The sequence below is a fragment of the Haliotis rufescens genome, unplaced genomic scaffold (assembly GCF_023055435.1).
Source record: "Haliotis rufescens isolate VD_foot unplaced genomic scaffold, xgHalRufe1.0.p SCAF_6, whole genome shotgun sequence".
NCBI classification, from domain to species: domain Eukaryota; kingdom Metazoa; phylum Mollusca; class Gastropoda; order Lepetellida; family Haliotidae; genus Haliotis; species Haliotis rufescens.
The window spans coordinates 36,920,462-36,942,179 of NW_025964334.1; the positions used below are offsets into that span (position 1 = coordinate 36,920,462).

The 21,718-nt window shown below is 40.0% G+C and overlaps 1 protein-coding gene across 2 annotated transcripts in view; it reads left to right on the forward strand.

Moving 5' to 3' along the window:
* Positions 1 to 3,923: 3,923 nt before the first annotated feature.
* LOC124112265 (hemicentin-1-like) overlaps positions 3,924 to 21,718 on the forward strand; it is a 102,411-nt gene continuing 84,616 nt past the window's right edge. Inside the window, exon 1 of one of the 2 annotated variants that reach the window (XM_046472289.2) lies at positions 3,924 to 4,031. The gene's annotated coding sequence lies outside the window, so the exon portion shown is untranslated. Of the gene's footprint in view, positions 4,032 to 10,727; positions 10,854 to 21,718 lie in introns of those variants that run through there. The other variant, XM_046472290.2, reaches the window with a different exon arrangement.

The window sequence follows — 21,718 nt, forward strand, 5'->3', positions numbered from 1 at the left end:
TCACTACTATTGTCACTTCTGCCACTACTATTGTTACTTCCATCACTACTATTGTTACTTCCATCACTACTATTGTTACTTCCATCACTACTATTGTTACTTCAATCACTACTATTGTTACTTCCATCACTACTATTGTTACTTCAATCACTACTATTGTTACTTCCATCACTACTATTGTCACTTCCATCACTACTATTGTTACTTCCATCACTACTATTGTTACTTCCATCACTACTATTGTTACTTCCATCACTACTATTGTTACTTCAATCACTACTATTGTTACTTCCATCACTACTATTGTTACTTCAATCACTACTATTGTCACTTCTGCCACTACTATTGTTACTTCCATCACTACTATTGTTACTTCCATCACTACTATTGTTACTTCAATCACTACTATTGTTACTTCCATCACTACTATTTTTACTTCCATCACTACTATTGTTACTTCAATCACTACTATTGTTACTTCCATCACTACTATTGTTACTTCCATCACTACTATTGTTACTTCAATCACTACTATTGTTACTTCCATCACTACTATTGTTACTTCAATCACTACTATTGTTACTTCCATCACTACTATTGTTACTTCCATCACTACTATTGTTACTTCCATCACTACTATTGTTACTTCAATCACTACTATTGTTACTTCCATCACTACTATTGTTACTTCCATCACTACTATTGTTACTTCCATCACTACTATTGTTACTTCAATCACTACTATTGTTACTTCCATCACTACTATTGTTACTTCCATCACTACTATTGTTACTTCCATCACTACTATTGTTACTTCAATCACTACTATTGTTACTTCCATCACTACTATTGTTACTTCCATCACTACTATTGTTACTTCAATCACTACTATTGTTACTTCCATCACTACTATTGTTACTTCAATCACTACTATTGTTACTTCCATCACTACTATTGTTACTTCCATCACTACTATTGTTACTTCAATCACTACTATTGTTACTTCCATCACTACTATTGTTACTTCAATCACTACTATTGTTACTTCCATCACTACTATTGTTACTTCCATCACTACTATTGTTACTTCAATCACTACTATTGTTACTTCAATCACTACTATTGTTACTTCAATCACTACTATTGTTACTTCCATCACTACTATTGTTACTTCAATCACTACTATTGTTACTTCCATCACTACTATTGTTACTTCCATCACTACTATTGTTACTTCAATCACTACTATTGTTACTTCAATCACTACTATTGTTACTTCCATCACTACTATTGTTACTTCAATCACTACTATTGTTACTTCCATCACTACTATTGTTACTTCCATCACTACTATTGTTACTTCAATCACTACTATTGTTACTTCAATCACTACTATTGTTACTTCAATCACTACTATTGTTACTTCCATCACTACTATTGTTACTTCAATCACTACTATTGTTACTTCCATCACTACTATTGTTACTTCAATCACTACTATTGTTACTTCCATCACTACTATTGTTACTTCAATCACTACTATTGTTACTTCCAACACTACTATTGTTACTTCAATCACTACTATTGTTACTTCCATCACTACTATTGTTACTTCCAACACTACTATTGCAACTTGAACCGCTGATGTTGCCACTTAAAACACTTCCGTTGTAACTTGAAACACTACTGTTGTCACTTGAACCAGTATTGTTGTCACTTGAACCACAACTATTGCCTCTTGAACCACAACTATTGCCTCTTGAACCACAACTATTGTCACCACTTGAACATCAACTATTGTCACTTGAACCACTACTGTTGTCATTTGAACCACAACTATTGTCACTGGAACCACAACTTTTGTCACTTGAACCACAACTATTGCCACTTGAACCACTACTGTTGTCACTTGAACCACAACTATTGTCACTTGAACCACAACTATTGTCACTTGAACCAGCACTATTGTCACTTGAACCACTACTATTGTCACTTGAACCACTACTATTGTCACTTGAACCACTACTGTTGTCACTTGAACCACAACTATTGTCACTTGAACCACTACTGTTGTCCCTTGAAACACAACTATTGTCACTTGAACCACAATTCTTGCCACTTGAACCACAACTATTGTCACTTTGAACTACAATTCTTGCCATTTGAACAACAACTATTGCCACTTGAAAAACAACTATTTCCACTTGAAACACAACTATTGCAACTTGAACCACAACTATTGCCTCTTGAACCACAATTCTTTGCCACTTTGAACTACAATTCTTGCCATTTGAACCACAACTATTGCCACTTGAAAAACAACTATTGCCACTTGAAACACAACTATTGCAACTTGAACCACAACTATTTCCACTTGAACCACAATTCTTTGCCACTTGAACCACAACTATTGCCACTTGAACCACAACTATTGCCACTTGAACCACTACTATTGTCACTTGAACCACTATTATTACCACTTTAACCACAATTCGTGCCACTTGAACCACAACTATTGCCACTTGAACCACAACAGTTACTATTTTCACTTGAACCACTACTGTTGTCACTTGAACCACAACTATTGTCACTTGAACCACAACTATTGCCACTTGATTCACAACTATTGTCACTTGAACCACAACTATTGTCACTTGAACCACAACTATTGCCACTTGAACCACAACTATTGTCACTTGAACCACAACTATTGCCACTTGAACCACAACTATTGTCACTTGAACCACTACTGTTGCCACTTGAACCACTACTATTGCCACTTGAACCACTACTATTGCCACTTGAACCACTGCTATTGCCACTTGAACCACAACTATTGTCACTTGAACCACTACTGTTGTCATTTGAACCACAACTATTGCCACTTGAACCACAACTATTGTCACTTGAACCACAACTATTGCCTCTTGAACCACAACTATTGTCACTTGAACCACTACTATTATCACTTGAACCACTACTCATTTCACTTGAACCACAACTATTGCCGCTTGAACCACAACTATTGTCACTTGAACCACACTTCTTGCCACTTGAACCACACCTATTGTCACTTGAACCACTACTGTTGTCACTTGAACCACAACTATTGTCACTTGAACCACAGCTATTGCCACTTGAACCACAACTATTGCCACTTGAACCACTACTATTATCACTTGAACCACTACTCATTTCACTTGAACCACTACTCTTGTCACTTGAACCACAACTATTGTCACTTGAACCACTACTATTATCACTTGAACCACTACTCATTTCACTTGAACCACTACTCTTGTCACTTGAACCACTACTCATTTCACTTGAACCACAACACTTGACCTCACTTTTTTGCTGTCTGAAACACAATTGTTAATCGCTACTATTCTTACTCGAGTCGTTACCGATGCTATTAGCTGCTACTTGTGACTCTACTACTTCTACTTGTACGCTGGTGGCACTTCAACCGGGACTACATTGCTACTTCCACCACGACCACCCTCGTCACTGTTTCCACATCTACAATGTACCACAGCGACACTGTTGTAAGGCGTTTGTTTGAACGCTTTTCAAATCGATAGACAAGACGCAATACAAAAAAGAGTCATCGTCGAGAGAGGCACATTATCACCATTCACCGATACCGTCATGTCGGCCATGATTCGTATCATTGCTCGCTGTATCAATTTCATTGCCTAGCTCTTGAAATAGAAATCATCGTCATCATTCGTTTACCACTTTAGATAAAACATTGCTTCTGAGTGTAATAAACTTTCATTAAAACTATGTTAGTCGTAACCCCCGGGCCGGCAGCCCGACCCCTGGGGAAGAACGAGTGTGCTTGAAGGACCCCCGCGCACTTATCCGCTACTATGCCGGCGCGATCCGTTCCAAGCCGCGCTCCGATAGCCAAATACAGCCATAGAGTCTCCGCAGGGTTACCCCATGCTATTTTTAGATTCATGTCGTTTCCACATCGGTCTTACTCTTAGACATGGCGGAGTAGCGAAAAGCAGGGAACCGCTACGGTAGGTCAAAATTAACATTTCTTGCGGAAATAACTGCGCAATATTGCTTTTGAAGCTCATGCTTTGCTCCTGTGGTTGTTGTGAAAGTATGACGTGGTTTTCCAAGCTTTCCGTATGTTTCTTGTCAGTGTTTGATTGTCTGCGAGGGTTGGGGGAGCCGGCTTCTTATCACCCACTGTCGACAGCCTCTTTCCCTCCCTACAAAATACTTGCACAGCCTCTGTCCCCCTTGGATGCCTCGCAGGCACCATGTTTTCTGAACAGTAAAAAAACATGCAGGTTTCGGTGGGGTTGTGTGAAGTTTCAACCTCTAACCTCAACTTTCAGTTTTTACCGTCAGTTTCAACAAGTTGAAATACTTGGAAAGATTCTGTTGCGAGAAACCGCTTTTTTTCAAACCACCGGTTATACGCTACTGTGGAATGTGTTTTAACTGCCGCTCTGAGCTGAAGTCAGGCTCCGTTTTTCCTTGGGTCATTTTTTCAGAAGTAGAAAGCTATGACTTTCGAAATAGTGTGTTACTTTTAGAAGTGGCATAGACTGGGAGTACGATTCACTGGGGATGGTCGGGGTACGCAGATTGGGAAAATATTAGGCACGCCCTTGAGGAATTTCTTGGGGAAATGTCGGGAGATTTTCTCTTATGAGATCCTTCACCACATTTGCCCTTTCAGATCAAATCATTTCTATTGCCGGGTGTCGTAGTTTAGTTTGGCGTTCTTCATTGTAACGCCCAGGTCTATAGAAACAAACACGGAACAGAATACGGATTCCGGCTCTACTTTTTCTGACTTTCTTTTTAACCTTTGTTCAGTTTTGAATTTTAATCCCAAACGTTGCCTATTTCAAAATAATCCCACTGCCATCAAAACGTGTTACTTAACTCCTTCCAAATCAGCCAGTGTTAGTTTGATTCACGTCAAAGTTATTAGGTTAAATGATTGAAACAGAATTGTGGTAACCAAAGATGTTATTTTCTTACCCAGCCCTTCTTACCCCCGAGATAAGGCGCCCCCCCCCCCCCCCCCCCCCCCCTGATACCCTCCCCCGGGGTTTTCTCTCGGGCGGAGACGTAAACCGATAGGACTTCACAAAGTATGTTTCCTTATCTGCTGTTTAACGTCTATGGTGTCTGTAGAAGAACATTGTTCCAAATCTGTGCTAAAAGAGCGAGTTGCTCCAAACTTTGAAATAACTTCACTGAAAAAACTATCGGACTTCTTTTGAACTACATGAAAGAGACGAGAGGGTGGTTCCATTTATCATGTCCAGCAATAATTCATGCTTTCAAAACGCAATGTATCAATGTTTTTTAGCCAAACCATATGATCGTGAGGCGACCGGTTGTAAAACTGAAACCTAAGATGTTTGGAGCCTAGAGTACGGTATTCTGTGACGCTCATGTGACCTTCTGGGATATTAGGAAGCTATTTGGAGCGTTATGCGCGCCATCTTATTGCAGCTGTTGAATGAGAGTGTAGGGCTCCTGCAATGTATCTAAATGATGCCGTGGTTATATAATAGGCAATACTCCCGAAACCTCTGTCGTTTTGACAACGGGTCATGCTAGATGTTGCTTTGAATGGGCTTTCTGACTTTCATCGCGTCGTGTAGCGTTAGTGGTTGCGGTCAATATTTACCATTGTACAGGCTGCATATGAAATAAAGCATTATTTTTAAAATGAGCATTTACGTCCATTAAATACTATTACACTCGCTACTGTTTTGAATACGTATCCTGTTATTCCTTCATGAAGCCGTCCCCATCACGTTAAGTAAACTTATAAATAAACATCTGCGATATGACTTCGTAAAAGGTTTCACAATTGATTCCCAACAATCATGAATTGTGGTTTCGCCGTCCGTGTGTCAATTGCAGATGCCAGTTAAGGATCATTGACCACGATGGGTATATCGCGTTTATTTCGTCTCTCGCCCATCCAATGTGTGGTATAGAAGCAATTTGTTGCTTGTCTATTTCAGTATGAGGATTATCGTCCATAGCTCTGTTCTCGGGGGACAGGCTTTATGCTGATCTTGAGTAAGAGGCATAAGCTATGACGAACAGTTTATTGTCCGCGCTCAATCCGCCCTTGGTCCAGTCTCGATGGCTGTTCTGTCATCAGGGAACTGAACGCGCAAAGTGAGAGTTCTGATCGTGATGTACAGTTGTACATGGCGTGTTCGTGTCACCATCACGATGGTGAAGATGTGTTTTTGACTATGTTCATACATAGACTGATCAAGGAGGGTGGGGTAGGGTGGAGTTTTGGGAATGTTGGGGGTGCACACAATAATACTCGAAGTGGATCCCCTTGCTCCGCCATTGTTTCTTTCACCCTCGAAATATTCTTCAAGTTCTCCAAGACAACTATACAGCTAATGCAACCTTACGCAACAGCGTAGAACAAAATATCAATATCAGTTATATGTGTTTCGTTCGCCCACTCAAACTATGATATTGATGTTGTTGATTGCATGTCAATTTCATTTTCCACGACCTCTCCTAACTACATTAGGTGTTGGATATCAATAGTTTGTTGACTGGTATCACCGTGTGGTCATGTCTATGATGGCTCTTGAAGTCTTGTCTCTGGGGTGTCGTCACGCCTTGTGGGGGAAGCGAGGGGGCTTTGAGATCGGCACCAGTGGCAATACGGCGCGTCTTCACTTCCCCCGAGTCACCTGTTTTTTACGCCGATAGTCTAAACTCATCAGATAGATAGGGATGATGTGTTATAGGCGCCAGTGGGGAATGGTCTAAATTATAGCGCCATGAATCGTGTTGTGTATTTGAATTTTTTGGGTTGTAAAGTCTGTATAAATATAGTAGTAGTCCAACACTGTGACTGGAATGTGTGCGTTTTATGAAACCCAAATCAATGTAGATATTAAAAAAAGAAAGTCTAGCCAGCTCTGTTCCACAGCATCAAAAACATATATAGAGGAGATAATTGTATTGTGTATAAAAAATAATTTATTATAGGTTAGTCTAGTAGTAGTAGTAGTTAGTGAGTGAGTGAGTGAGTATGGTTTTACGCCGCTATTAGCAATATTCCAGCAATATCACGGCGGGGGACACCAGAGATGGGCTTCACACATTGTACCCATGTGGGGAATCGACCCCGGGTCTTCGGCGTGACGAGCTAATGCTTTAACCACTAGGCTACCAGGCCGCCCCCAGTAGTAGTAGTAGTAGTAGTAGTAGTAGTAGGAGGAGGAGGAGGAGGAGGCGGTGATATTTGCTTCTGGTACCAAAAATGATTTGGTATATACCTCGTCATAGCGCAGCCCTGTTGTATAATACCTCACACGTTACACTGATATTCTTTCTCGGTCTTAAACTGTTTAAACAACACCCACACTATGCTTAACTCGTTGTAATGCCACAAGATTGTCGGGATGGTTCTTTAACGAGGGTTGAATGTGAATAGCCGGGCGGTAACGATGGATATGTAGTTCTAATTATATTCAAAAGCTGGTAACTTTACAAGCAAGTATAATAACAGCTCCAGAGAAACTAGTGTATTGTCGATAGTTTGAACACGAACACGTGATCTCTCGTTTGAAAACCTTTCTAAACAATAGGTTGTCACGTGATATACCAGACCTTTTCTTGCTCAAAACATCATTTACTTATAAAATTTAAACTCGTGGTGACGGTTTATAGATTCATACTCAGTAACACAAAATGTTGATAATGGAAGAATAGCGTGGTAAAACAAGGTCACATGAACCATTAACACATTTATGTAGGCACTCTATTTAAGTATAAATGGGTTTCGGTGATGGGGTCACTCGGTAAGCCTTATCAGAAATGCTGTGCTAAGCTATCGAGAGAGAAATCCTAACATATAACATGTGTTTTGTTGGTTCGGCCATGTCTGCCGTCGCTAGTTATACTATAACACACACACAAAAAATCAACGACCGTGAAAGTCACAGATAGTGTTCGACACAGAGCAGCAGTCACATATTTTCATAAATATGTTTTTAGATTAAAAAAAGCTTGTTTTTTTTATTAATCTGCATTTAAGAAGCAATTGGTGTAAATGCCATTCTTGCTGTGAGGGACGTTGCGTATGTTACTCACGGAACTGAATTCATGAAATTCAGTCTGATAAGCATCGTATATTATGGCTCATTATCTCGGTTAGTGTTAAACTAAACTTTGTAAAGAATGTCCAGTGAGCCAGATAGAAAAGGCGTATCATTTCCGATTAGAACAGAACAGAAACCATAGACCTCATTAAGTCCGAAATACCCAACTTTCATAAATAAAGAAAATATAGACTAGTGATTCATTTACGTGATAGGAAATCACAGTCTGTTTTACATATATAGCTAGATATACTGGTTCTCGTTTTAAGCATAGGAGATGTCCAAAACCCTAAAATTATCATTATTAAAAATAAATCAAAAGCATGAGGTCAGAGCTGTGTATATAATGTTCATCTTTGTATATACCCTTATATCTATGGTTGCAGAAATAGCTATAGCTTACTGTATACATGACGTCACGTTCATGTTAACGGACATTTTGAATTAAACGTAAAAAAACTATTCGGATAAATGTATTTCTTTGTAGTTACAACTACAGTCAATGTAATACACAATGACAACATTGATGATCCTATTTGTTGAAACACTGAGAGGACACGTACTTCACATGTACTTACACACTTTCGAGGCAATTTCAACTGCATTTATTATCTTTTCAGTATAATTATCTCTTTAACCTTCGAATGGTCAGCAAATGCCCATTCCATTCACATGCGGTCATTTCCTAGCGGGGATCATTATCATAATTCCAAATCCGCTTATTAGCGCTCTATGCATGTCACCGGAAGTTAAGTGGGTCACGTGGCCTAAAATTAACCGACATAGGAAACATGACCAAATGATCTTTGAATGGGGCATGTTAGGTCGCACAAGAGAAAGGAGTTTTGTCGCAGGTTTTGTTGAGCTGCGGGGGTAGACGTATGCGTTGATTGTGATGAAGAACATACGTTCTCAACCACGCCTATGCGGCCACACCAGGGGGCGTTATTTGTGACGTCATCGTGACACAGCAGGGCGGTATAGGACATAGTCATAACATTATCATATTGTTTCAGGGGATTTCTTCCTTATGTAAATAATACAAATGGTTTGTGCCAGGAAAGATAATAAGTTGAGTTCCATTCTTCCAATGGAAGAATGAACGCAATCTGTAAAGAGTATGGCATTACAATTATACGTCCGTTACTAATTTCTGTTTTTAATTTGTGGTTGACGGCCTGGAACATTGTCGTGAAACTAAAATGGGATATAGTTCCAAGTTTATTCCCGATGAACATACCTTGTCATAAACACACATGTGTGTGTCATAACTATGCCATGATATATAGGACCCGCTCCGTGGTCTAGTGGAAAAAGCGTCTGTCCGAGAGCGGAAGGTCGGTGGTTCGTTCCCCGCCGCGTTCTACCAAAGTAGATTAAAAGATGGTATTTGTTGTTACCCTGCCCGGCGCTCGGCATTAAGGGGACAATGCAAGGATTGGTAAGCTCGGAGTCAGAACACGGTGTCTGAGCGGGATCCATGTTAAGTTGCGGAATGGCATCTCAGTGCGCTAGCACTATAAAACTGGCATTAGTCCGGACCGGTACAAACAGACACACGTACGTGCATGCACGTCGCTATATCATTGCAATAATCTTTAACGCGATTAAACCACATTTCACCTCACCTGTCATACATATGCCATAAAGACACTTATATGTACCATTTCTATGTCATGAGACATCAAATCTAATATGTACATAAACTAAAAGCGAATAACAGAAACTGTATACCGAAAACAATCATTCTAGTTGATCAGAGATGGATGTGGGTCATTTACGAATTGTAAACCTCTTCCTTCCCTAAAATAAATCAAATAAATCAAATTTTAGTTTTAAAAAATAAATCAATTCTAAGGAATCAAATCATCCTCCGTCATATTATTTATTCAATTGTTGTTTTAACATATGTGTATTAACTCTGCTTCTAAATAAATACCATTCCGTAACATATAATTTCATTTTATTAAAAAAATGAAAGTAGGACGACTTTCTCTCACATGTTATACGTATGATATGAGAATAATCATTGACAAGGAGGCTGGTGGTGGCGAGGCCTGGGACTTGTAGACACATGCTTCGTTGTTGCTCCGAGATGTAAACCATTTGATGTTAAAAACCGGAAACTGCAAACCTTGCCTAATTGTATATTCCACAATCTGACTCGTATCAAATGGAATTCTGGGATATATCTATAGGGGAAAAGGAAAGAAAAAGAGGAAATAAATACTTGAACAGTTCTAAATGAAATATCATTATACCGTGGTTTTAATGAATATAATATCAACAATATCTCTGTTTTGTAAACCAGATATGTTACATTTAATTAATTACATAACCAGAGTCACGTGGTAAAAATGAGCCAGATGGAATATATTGCGTAGGATTACACATGTTCCGATTGCATATGATTATGTCGTTACGCCCTGAATATGAATAACGAATTGTGTGTATGTTCCCATCATAGTGAATTGTGAAATCTCGACGCGAAGGAGTGATAAATACCAGACGTCGGAGTCAGACAGGAAATGATTGGAGAATATGAAAGTTTGCTTTAAATTGATTAACCCTGACCGAAAATAGATACAGTATTATTTGGGAGTACCACCGAGAGCGAAGCAGCAGACGTCCAAGGACTGTAGACAACCCACTGTTGCATTGCCCTTGGAGCTCCGTGCAGTGTTAGATGTGTTAGGCATTGCTGTGGAGTACGCTGACGTGGTAAGTGCCGTTGGATCTCACTGGCTTCTCTTTCGTTGAGAAATATTGTTTTTTGTGAACTTTACACAATTTTGGTGGATTATTGGATTTCTTTTCAGATTTTATAACTCGATTTATGACGGAATATATATTCTGATAAATATCGAAACTTTTATACAGAACTGATTACCTTGAACTTAGCATATGTAAAGATATGTGAGAGTAAAGAACAGGGAAGTGTCATGCCTCGCGTCTAGAAGAGCTAAAACTACCTAAATATCGATATATGCAGTTTGCTGTTCATCAGTTCTCAGGTTGAACGTGCAGATGTTTATAGACATGCTGAGAATAATATGCACTGGGATTAACTAAGTATTCATGTCTGCGTCTTCTATATATCACCAACCATCAGATTATGCCGCAGTGTAATACTTCTAATGAAATAGCCAAGAGAGTATTATCCTTGTACGTCAATGTTTAAACATTATGTTTACAAGGAATATTATTTCAGACCCAAAAGTCGTTTATTTCGTCAGCAGCGCCTTTTTCTATCCGGGTTATAAACTGCACCGTCAAGTGTTAGAACTTTCAAAAATGTAAACATATCAAATACTCATGTAACCTTTATATTTCTACCAAATATTTTTAAATTAGAGACATATTTCGGCGATTATGAACAATTATCAAATCTGCGACCAATTATCTCGCATCAGTCTTGTTCCTTAATTCCGCAAGGCATCCGAACCACAGACCAATTAGCTTGTACATACATCGCCGCTGAAACAGATGCCGTGATGTTGCAATTACCGTGTTGTCATTACGTTACAAGGCTGGTCAGTCGCTCCAGGGGGTCAGTCTGTTCCACATGTCCAGTATCTGACCATCTGACAGAGCTCATCACACCCATACCTCTCCCTCCACTCTTGACCCCAACACAATCACATGGGACTGACGGGATAACGAGGTTGGTCGAGTAGCTTCTGATTGTTTCATTGTAGATGTTCTTTCGCGTTACTTGTTGCTTCAGTCGTCTTGTTAGTGCCTATTTTCTGTCAATGATGTTGAAGAAATGTGACAAATATAGGTCAGATGAAACAGGTCACTGCTCGAGGCCTGCAGAATGTGAACAGTTCTTTATTACTTCTGCTTGTTAACGTTTATGAATGTTTTTTTAAAGTTTTTTTTATAAATCCTATTTTTAAACCAACTTCAATCTTATTTCGTATTTGTTGGTTTTAAGTTTTTTATAAATCCTATTTTTAAACCAACTTCAATCTTATTTCGTATTTGTTGGTTTTAAGTTTTTATGGGTCCTATTTATAAACCGATTTTAATCTTTCGTTTGGTTATTTTCTTCTGTGTTGCATTCATTTCAAGAATTCATTATTTCAAAGTGTTTCTGTTACTTAAATTTGAAATCATGCTTCGTTATATTCAACTGGTTAGGTCATCAGCAGTTGTGGCTCATCGTTAGGTTTACAGCAGATCCAAAAAGAATTAGAACGAATTGCACGTTTCAAATAATTTTTAAAAAAAACCTCAAAACATGATTTTATGAAATACATCACATTTGAAAAAATACCAATACTATTGGGGCATGTATCCAGCACGCACATCCTTGAACATGTTCAAGCATTACCGTCACGATTTGTGGGTAATATGAAAGTTGAGGAAATATTTCCCGGGGTGGAGTATCCCCTTACTCCGGACTACAATAGTATCCACCAGGGTGTTCGTATTTTTCCACCGACTACACAATCGGATTAGAAGTTACCAAGCACAATGTGTTAGCCCAATGTGGGTCTTGTGTTCGCCTGGTGTTAATTTACTCAGATCGTGAACGTGTAGCCAAGGCAGCAGGCCCGCGTTCACATCGTAAGTTACGCATTGTTTATAAGGGGTTGAAGTTGGAAGCGGCTGATTTCCAGATGCCACCGGACGTGTAGGCCGACCACTTTGACATTTGAGAGGTCAAACCTTACCTCGTATCCCCGGAATGGGGAACAGGCTGTGCCCCCCCCCCCCCCCCCCCCCCTTTTCTCTCCCCCTTCACGGTATCTTCAGAAGCATCCCGAGTACTGAACCTATTTGGAGAGTTATTTCAACACAGCTGGGCTGTCCATAGCCGGACTGAGTTTCGCGTGATGAAGCGGAATTCCGTTTGGGTTTTCGCATTGTGGAATTTATATAGATTTTCTGTTATTGCTTTAAGTCAGGGCGATATTGTGGAAGAATATCAAGGTTGCTTGATGTACGGTTGGTGGACAATTATCTGTGGGGAATTAGGCGTTTCCTGTTATGTGACCTTACATGATGTTCACCCGGCTTGACCTCTGCCGGGATACTGTTGTCGTGGTGGTGCTGGTGGTAGACGTTGAAGTTGGAGTTGGTGTTGCAGTTGTGGCGTGTCGCTGCCTTGATGGCTCTTGTCGTGGGTGTCGAAGCCTGGGTGGCTCTTGTCGCCACATCTGTCATTGTAGTAGTTATGTTGTTGTGGATGTGGCAGCAGTCGAAGTAGGTGATGTATTTACAACAGATGTCGTAATGTGTGAAAGCGAGCGTAGAAGAAATAGCAGCATTACTGGCAGTAGTAGTAGTAGTAGTAATAGTAGTAGTAGTAGAAATAGTAGAGGCAGCAGTAGTGGTAGAAGTAGCAATTACTGTAGCAACAGTAGTAGTAGTGGTAGTAGTAGTAGTAGTAGTAGTCGCAGCAGCAACACCAGTAAAATGTTATAACCTTAAACTTATGTCTGTAGTACGTCATCAACAATAATTGTGGCAGTAGCCAGAGTATTAGTAGTAGCAGCTGTAGAAGCAGCAGCAATAGACATAGCAACCGAAGCATCGTAGTAGCAGCAGTAATAGTAGCATCATTAAGAGCTATCGTTGACAACATCACCAGAAGTAGATGATGATAGTGTCAGCAGAATGACACCCATCATTAATACAATCATTTGTAGTTGTTAAGTCAGTAGAATCCATCACCATCACATCCAACAGTATCGGATGTTCGTAAACGCAGGTTCTGTTCATAATGCCCCAATCATGTATAATGCTATCAGTTAGCCTCAGCCGTTATGACAGCACATGACACGCGGTAGTTAACCTCAGTGGCCCCCCACAACTCATCTTTTCATTTGTACCATTTGTTGCATACTTTACGCTGAGGGGATCTCGCTGAGTACAAGTAGAAACTTATTAATCATAACAGTAATATGCCCCGAAGTCTCCGGCTTGTCAGCTCTGCTGTTCATATATAAACATTCGCTGACGGTGGTACTAGTTTCCTGATGTCAAATAACAAGGGATGTCTTGTGTATATATACACTGACTCATCTTCTGTTATAGGGAGATAAGTTTATCCTTATATCCTGCACGGGATGTCTTGTGGAACATGACTAAAATTAGTTTCAAAAAGCTTGTGGTTTGAAACGCGGGGCGATTTTTGATCAGTATGTGGACGGTGATAGGAGATTATTGTGTCCAGCGTTTAGGAAATATATTTCTAAATGATATTGTCATTGCGAAACCTCACTCATGCCGTATGGAATAACGTACATCGCTGAAAACAATAATCAGTCTTGTTACACACCATTCATGAAGATATTACTTCCACCACCACCATCACTACTACTACCACCACGACGACTACTACTACTACTACTGCTGTTGCTGCTGCTGTTGCTGCTGCTGTTGCTGCTACTAGAACTCCCACGTCTACTACCAGTACTACTAACAATGTCAATACAATAATGGATATGATATGCTAGATGTGTGTTTGCGATCGCGCATCACAAAAGCTGATCCAGTCAACCAGTAATTGTAGCAACTCCTCTTGGTACTGTCATGAAACTGGATTTAGCCTCTGAAATATAATATTCCACTACAGTCTCCTTTGTCATTGTGTTTTATTACCACTTTTTATTTACCACCATTCATTTATCCTCAAGAAAATTAAATCGACTTATGGTTCCATTTCGATAACGCTCTACAATGATGGAATGTTTAGATAGAAATGACATTCATGAGAGTTGCAATTTGTTTCTTTTCGCGAGGGGGTTCTCTACACAGTCCTTAATGCGAAATCCATTCTCGTTCAAACCATCTTTGAAAGCTTGGCCGGATGTCTTTTCCTATGATACGGTGTCCAAGAATGACCTTTTCGCCTCCCGTCTCAAAGGACCTCTCCACACCGGAACGAAATCCGCCTTACCACTCTCTGCATCTCAGATGGGCTATTGTACCGGTCTGACAATTGCCAGCTCTTGCTAGCGCGGACGCCAGTTTCAAGACGCCGAGAAAATGCCTCAATAGACGTTTCATTGATTTTACAGAGGTTATCACATGCGTATATTGAAAATCACTTAACCCCAGCCTGACGGAATTGTATAATATCTGAACAGGGAAATATGATGACCAATGACAACAGCTTCAGTTAATTTGCTTAAAGTGCGACACGCCATGGAATAAGTTTAAGAAAGGAGCCAAAGAACCTATGCCTCTCAGTTGAATACATCAAGTTTTTATTTTGAAGTGAAAATGTCTTGAGTTGGCGATGTTTATATCCAATATCTAAATTGTACTGACGCTTAGTCAGCACTCAAAAAACAATTCTTCGTAGTGTAATTTAATTTTAACAATATAATTTAATATAAAACTTTTACACAACTGCTGTTGGGTATCTTAGACGTCTTATCTTTGAAAATCAATACATGTGCTTTTTTCGGCAGATTCATTTCTTGTCCCGGTCTTTTTTTAAACATTTTTTTACACAAAATCACCCAGTCATAGATTACATTTTACGGACTGTTGCAGGAATGAGTGATGGTTAAGTAGACATAATCAAACTTTACAACAGTTCTTTCAATTTTCAACTGCATACAAAACAAACTCAATATACTTTCTTCTGCCTCCCACCCCTGTAAAAAAACAGTTTTAATGAAACATACAACCGTGTATATTTCAAAATACATCAGAGACGTGGGGTAGCCTTGTGGATGAGGCGTTGGCTCGTCACGCCGAAGACCTGGATTCGATTCCCCTTATGGGTAAAATGTGTGAAGACCATTTCTGGTGTCCCCGCCGTGATATTGTTGGAAGATTGATGAATGCCGCGTAAAACATACTCACTCACTCACTCACTCACTCACTCATTCTCATATTGCATCATTTTCAATAGACTAATATTTAGTCCCATAAATAAAGTAACAAATTATCTTATTTATAAATATATATCTACAAAATAAAACGTATAATCTAAACGGAGCTGTTAATTTCAGGGCTGAGGCAATCTAGACTTCCAAAATCATTCTCGAGTTAGATTCAATTTTAATTTACTCGCTACTCTCTGGGGTCTGGGGGAAAGGCTACAACCCCACTATTGTCACTAAAACACACAGAAACCTAAGATCGTGGGGGTTGAATCCAAGATTTGTCTGGATTATGCTTCTAAGTTTGTTAGTACCATGCCGTCTCGTATTGTCGTCTAATCGCCGTGGTATAACATGAATATTGACCAAAGCGGCGTTAAACCAACTCTACTCACTCACCTTTCAAAAATGCAGTTCGTATGTTAACATATGGAACATACAGTTCTTTCATAATTATTATGCTGACTGTCTACCTATCCATCTTCATGTTGTACGCGGGGTATTGACCACCCAATTCAATTTCCCTAAGCCTATGTGCGGCCAACCTGATTGAAGACGCACGACAAAAGTTCAGACGGTGCTGTTTTTTTGGTATACAATATCGTGATTTGTGTCCGCAAGGATTAACCGTTGCTTCATCACTTATGAAATTGACCTCACTTCCCACCATTTGGAAACAGATGTCCGCCGAACCCAAAGGGGAACAATGGTTTTCTCAGATCCCCATGGGTGATAGTTGGACCGGAAGGACTACTGTTGCCTGGATATTACTTTCCGTTATTACTATTGAACTGGTGTTGACTGCCATCTTAAAAGTATTGATTCACGGTCGACATTTGCTCGTCCTTGATAACAGCCCCTTGAGGTTATTATGATACATGATGTTTACTCCGATTGAAAGCATCAACCACGACATAGAGTCGCTAGATCCGGAGACGCGGAAATGGTCAGCCAGTGTTAATTAATGAAAATACAGACGAGGCCCACATGTATCTCATCGCGTACAAACTGATCATTCGATGAGGTCGAAGGATGATATTGATTTGACCTGACCTGTCGGGGTGACCCCGGGCCAGTTGACCTGGATGCTGCTTCTCGTCCGCAGAGAGTATCCGATGACCTTCCTTATCAGGCAGAAATGGCCATGATTATGATAACAGCGTCAAATTGGCGTTTAAAGAGATTGTTGGGTGTGGAATGGTTGGTTAATCGAATGCCACTTCAGGTCGTTCTTGTGAAAATTAATGGTTTAGATTATTCAAATAGGTTAGTAAACTTGTTAAGAGAGCGTGGTATTGCCATAGCAGTGTTAATGCTGGTGATGAGGTGTGAGAGGCATCAGCAGAAGGGTTTGAAAAACGTGCCGGTCCGCTGTCCGTGGCCAGTCAATCTTTAGCCACGTTATTACGTTATTATAGCACAATAACAGGTTGCAACAGAAGTAGTAGTAGTTTGCTTGTTATGTTTATTTGTTGTTTTACGCCACAGTGCGCAATATTCAAGCTATATGACGGCGGTCTGTAAATAATCGAGTCTGGACCAGACAATCTAGTGATTGACATTATGAGCATCGATCCACACAATTGGGATACGAGTGGCAGCAGCCGGAGTACTAGTAGTAGCAGCAGCAGCAGCAGCAGCAGCAGCAGTAGTAGGAGCAGCAGCAGCAGTAATAGTAGCAGCAGCAACAGCAGTAGTAGTAGTAGTAGTAGTAGTAGTAGTAGTAGTGGTAGTAGCAGCAGCAGCATCAGTAGTAGTTGTAGTAGTAGTAGTAGCAGCAGAAACAGCGGTAGTAGCTGTAACAATATACGCTGTTGTATACATATATTTCCGGGCAAAAGAAAGTTGAAAGTTGGATGTGACCAAAACTTTACAAACGTTATCAAAAAACTTTACTCGGCTGAAATCAGTCAAATGGATCACCATTTTTTAGCCACCGTTAAACATGGGTCTATACTTCCTTTTTACCCGGTAGTTTCGATTACGTATTAATAGCAATACATACTTTGATAAATGCTATTGGGGTTTGCCTAGACGAGATTAAATCGTTAAAGGTTATATTGTATCACAGCAATCACCCCAGGGAAAGCCGTCCACAATAACTACAGCGGCACTATGCCATCAGCCAAAGCAGCCTTATTTAAATCATCCACAAGGGACACCATCCAAACCATAGATACAATACGCAACTGTTGATCACATGACCACTGAAGTATATGTCACGTGACATGTCACCTAGGTCAAAAACGTGTTTTTAACTTGGTTCGTATCGTTGTCTAGTAATTCCAATGCAAATATAAATATTATGTAGGCACAAAAGGTTACAAAGGTTAACTATCTGCAATGTTGAGCGGTCACGAGTTAGCTAATTGAGCAGTTATCGAGATAAATGGTATATTTAATTAATGTCAATAATGTACAAGCATAGTTTGTTATAGACATCACATTGGAATAAACACATAATTATGTAATCGTGTTTAAACGTTTCGGTAGATAACCATCGCTTACAATTACAGAATGCGTTTGTAATGTGCATGTATCATTTTGAGTGGACTGCTATTGCAACAGATCCGTATTATATAGCAGCAGAAACTGTTTACTCGAGAGAATTACAACTATCAGAAGGATTAAAAAATGAGGATATTTACATTGAGGATTTCAAAATATTTAAATGAAATTGATCTGTATCGTAAACAGTGTTGAAATAACATGCTTTTGTTGTAGTTCATGCAACTCTCCTACCCAGAGTTCCATGCGACCAGCGCCATGTGACGATTCGTCACATCTTACACAGTCCATTCAAGATATTGCATAATCATGTTTTTCATCTATTTCAATTTTGACAAGTCTCCATATCTAGATAAACATATGTCATGGAATAGTTAATTTTCATTGAGAAAATATCCTCAATCGTGAAAAATTATTTCCATTTGCGTAGTTATCCTTTGTTTACATTGGTTGTACGGCTCCACGCGCTGTCATCAAGCCCTACGGAGAGCGAGCGATACGGTCACTTTGATGTGTAAATATGCATTGTCATGCAACTCACTGTCGCAGTTGTCGTGGCATATTTATATAATTATGCAAAACAATATGTAAAGCGCCCTAAATTATTTGCATTAGTCCGTTTTATTCTCATTTCTGAAATAGCGCGTTTGTTTACAAACAAGAGAAAAGTCCGGTCACGTGATATGCAAATTAGCCTATGGCAGTAGTGTTATGCTCTGTCACCACGGCTCTGAAGTGTGAGTTCATGCGGCTGTCTAGATATGTTTTACTTTTAACGATATGGTTTGTTTGAAAATATATCGGTGATATTCGGATATATAGTGTATAACATGGTCGCATCGTTGTATGGTGACATATTGCTGAAGTTTCAGCTCACTCAAAACACTGAACGCTTATTAATGAGCCATTGCATGTCCAAGCACCGACGAATGTTTTATTTATGCACTAAGGTGAGGTGAAATTGGGTTTAACGTCGCGTCCAAGATTATTGCACTTATATAGCGACGTGCATGCACGTGTGTGTGTGGCTGCTTGTACTAGTCCGGTCTGATGCCGATTTATAGTGCTAGCACACTGAGATACCATGCCGCAGTTTAACATGAATACCCCACTCAGACACAGTATACTGACTCCGAGCCGACCAGTCCTTTTTTTAGCCCCTTGATGCCGAGCGCCTGACAGTGTAACAACAAGTACCATCTTTTGGTATGACGCGGCTGGGGATCAAACACCGGACCTTCCGCTCTCCGGGCGGACGCTCTACCATTAGACCACGGAGGCGGTCTTATGCACTAAGATTACTTCTTCTCGTATAGTATGAATAACCAAGTTTGTGTTCCCATTTCAATTCGGTGCGAGACTTTATTGCAATTTGAACAACTGCAAACAAGTTCTCATATCCTAAATCTAATAACCCAAATTGAATTCCCGAAATCATTCTCTACTTTCTAAGACTTATTTTCGTCACCATTCCGGTATCCGGAAGATACGAGACGAAACGAGATGAGAATCGCCTCCATATTGGGAACCATCTCAAAAGTAATATGTATATTTTCCAATTTCACTTCCAATCTCTCCAGATTTGATCAATATCGGGGTAACACCTGTCAAACAACATTTCCATGTAACAGAGAGAGTGAAACACGTTGATAAGCATCAAATGCAGTGTAATATATTTTGTCAAACACAAGCTTTTGACACGCACTAAGAACCTTACAGGTACACCTCGACGCGAACAGACGAGAGTTATCCGTCAGTTTATCAGGATTTTCACGCCTCACATAATATTTGCTTCCTCTTTCGGCTTTGGCTCGCGGCCATTGCTACCTCAGCAGGCAGGAGGGAGGGATATGTTGTACAGACAGGAGGCCTTGTATACCCTCTTTACTAGAATATTTATTGGTAATGTGTTGGGGCTTGATAAATAGTATCTGCTGCGTGAGAGACTCAGTTATGCTTCTCGAGCCGATACTTAAATGTTTACATGAAACACGATGTACCTGCGTTTTTTAAAAGAATGAAACCCCGTTGCTTGAATCTGGCAATCTTCCAAATGGACCACAAACTGCTGCGATGACTTTACAAATTGTGATGAATTGCTTGATCCTATAGTCGAATTGACTCTGAAGTATCGTAGAGTCTCGAAAATCATGTTACATGATTACACGAGAACGAGATTGTGGGGTCGATGGAACAGAAGTTCGATTTAGCGTATTTATGGCACATGCCGATCGGGGGGGGGGGGGGGGGGGGGTGTTCTTTGTAACTGATTATTATGAGCATACAACTTTTTTGGTCAAAGTTCTGGATCGACCTCTGTACGGTCTGTGTGAAGGCTTGAGACCTGCAGGTGCATTCCCTGGTGAATTGTGCACCATGGTGCCATATACATGGCATATTCAGGTTTCCTGCACAACGGTACCTTGTTATTATGCAATTTATGTGCATCCCAATCAGTGCATTGGCAAAGATACATACTTACGTAATGCCGCTTCCGACATATACCTCTTATCAGGGTTCGCCTGCACGGTCACTTTCAGATGATATACTGGGTGTATCAGGAAAGGCATACGTGCGTTCTTTGCCGAAAAATGCCGTATTCCTGCCAAATAGTTCTTCACCGTTGATTCACTAGACCTGTGAGCATGGATATATCGAGGCCGGATAGGGAACCACCGATAACGTCGAACCACATTCACATCCACAGTAACGGCATTTAACGTTTATGGGGATCAACCTTGATTACGACTTTTGAATACCCAGACATCACCCAAGACAGGAACCAATCAATGGTCATGCACTACATTTGCATTCGGCGGAATTAAAGTATAGTGCAATCACATTATATTTTACCTCGTGTTTACTTTTGGGACGTCTATATGTCTCGCCTTACAATTCATGTATTTATTCTATAAGAAGACCAACATTAATACATAAATTGCAAGCAATTCCGTGGTATTTGATTGGATAGCAAAGCAATTTTTGCGTTTATGTTTCCATAAACCGATAATATGGGACACAAGCACTAACGGACTGCTCTTTCTTGATTGGCTGATCATAGAATGGGCGGGGCTTGTGTTACATCTTTGCGCTGAAAGATGTCACTGATTTCGTATTGTTGTCCACAATTTAATGTGCGTGTTAATGATTAAATTAACAGTCTGTGAAGCGAATCTCAGTGTGCACACCGGTTTCACGTTTATACCTCCATCAATTCTTACATAACAG